The sequence below is a fragment of the Argopecten irradians genome, chromosome 16, assembly GCF_041381155.1.
Source record: "Argopecten irradians isolate NY chromosome 16, Ai_NY, whole genome shotgun sequence".
Classification (NCBI taxonomy): Eukaryota; Metazoa; Mollusca; class Bivalvia; order Pectinida; family Pectinidae; genus Argopecten; species Argopecten irradians.
The window spans coordinates 14,594,459-14,596,420 of NC_091149.1; positions in this window are offsets into that span (position 1 = coordinate 14,594,459).

Genomic DNA, 1,962 nt, shown 5'->3' on the forward strand with positions numbered 1-1,962 from the left:
TAATTAACAAGATAACAATAAGTGAGAAATGATCATTTGAGAAGAATATGGAATAGGAAATTGTGTATCTGTCTGTATCGTCGAATAAAGAGAGGAAATGAATAATACATAATTGAAATGTACATATGTGTTCTGATTTAATTCCTACAGTGGAAGTAAAGTCACTGGCAAATACCCCATGCAAGTCAATCGTATTGACTGTTTCCATGTAGATTCTATCCATTGTCAAAATGGTGAGATTTCTCAAGAAACAGCATGGGGTGACTGTCAGTGACTACTACAACTTCTACATAATTTCGGTAGGGTTCCGATTGCCGTTCATAAATTGATAATATATATACACCAAGATAAATGTTTAGACAGATTATTATATACAATATTAATAATCTATACATTTGTGTTACCTTTGCATGAAAAACATCCGTGTACATAATGTAAAGAGGCGGATTGAGGATGGATTAGTTTCGGATGATCAACATCAGATAAGAGCTTAGATTGTAGCATTAGATATCAACGTAAAATTCAAACATTTAATTAAGTCAGAGTATTGATTAAAAGATAAAAGAAAAGGGATATTTAACTCCGGATAGTGAGTGACAATATCTTATTAATAGAATTCTATCAGATGAGTGGGCTAAAGTGAATTTCGATATTTGTATATAAATATAAAGTGTGATAAATTAAGAGTTCAACAATTACATATCCAATTTGAGAATACAACATTGGTATATATAGTCTATTATGTGTATACCGGTAAGACTAGAGGAGTTGTGTCCCTTTTATTAGTTGTAAATTATCCATATATATATAATATAAATGTATATGAAATTTGTAGACACAACTATTGAAGTGTCATTTTTCCTGTAATAGTAAAATTCAATAATGTTATAAAATTCATTTGCATAGCTTAGGTTGAAAATAATTAGAGTAAAAATCTAAATATTTATTTAATTAAAGCACATTTAATTATGATATAGTAAATAATCATATTCATGTATATGGTACATGTTTAAAGTCAGAAGTGTTGAGACAGCTCCAAATCCTTGCGAATCACGTTCACATACACAGGCTGAATCTGTAGAACAATTTAGGTGTTCTGCTGCGTTTTGCTGGGTCTGTTGGGGGTCTTTGGAGGAGGTTCCGGGTAGGCTCTAAGGTCAGAAAAAGTAGTAACATTAGATTTTTGGCCATCGTTTCCTCTTACTACTACCCTACCATCGTGGGTCCAAGTGCCAGAAATCAGTTTTTGCTTTTTCAAGTATCTTGCCTTAGAAAAAACATCCATTCTCGGTTTTGTGAGGGCTTCATTTAGGAAGAAGGGGATTTTGCCATTTTCATTCCTGAGCTTTCGATTATTAAAAAGGTCATTTTTTTCATAAACATGGGCTCGTACTCTATAAGAGATGAAGCGCACAATTATATCCCGGGGGTAATTTGAGTTAGACTTCCCCACCCTGTGGGAGCGGCTGATATCTGTGGACTCAACCATGACACCCAGAGTCTCATTGCATGATTTTATTATCAATTTGGCGGTATCCTCATCCTTAGATTCAGGAATGCCTCGGAATTTTAGGCAGTTACGCCATGAGTATTGTTCAAGGTCGTCAATTCTGTATTCTGGCATGACATGGTGTTTAAGATCGGTAATGCCGAGAGCCATTTGAAGTGAAGTTTTAAATAAATCATTATCAATCAAAGGTCTAACTATTTCATCCACTTGTGGGTCCCGGTCAGTCACAAGAGTGTCAATACTTTTCTTTAGTTTATTACTTATTTCAGGTGTGCTCATTTTGACACTGAAGAAATGTGGATACAAATGAATACTTGAGTACGTGTAATATGGCTCCCGTAAATCTCGTGCTGTGCGGTAGAGAACAGGTTGTCATAAATACATTGAAAGTCACAATTATATACACAAGTATATTTACCAGTGTTGATAATATCCTTCAAGAAAGGCTGACC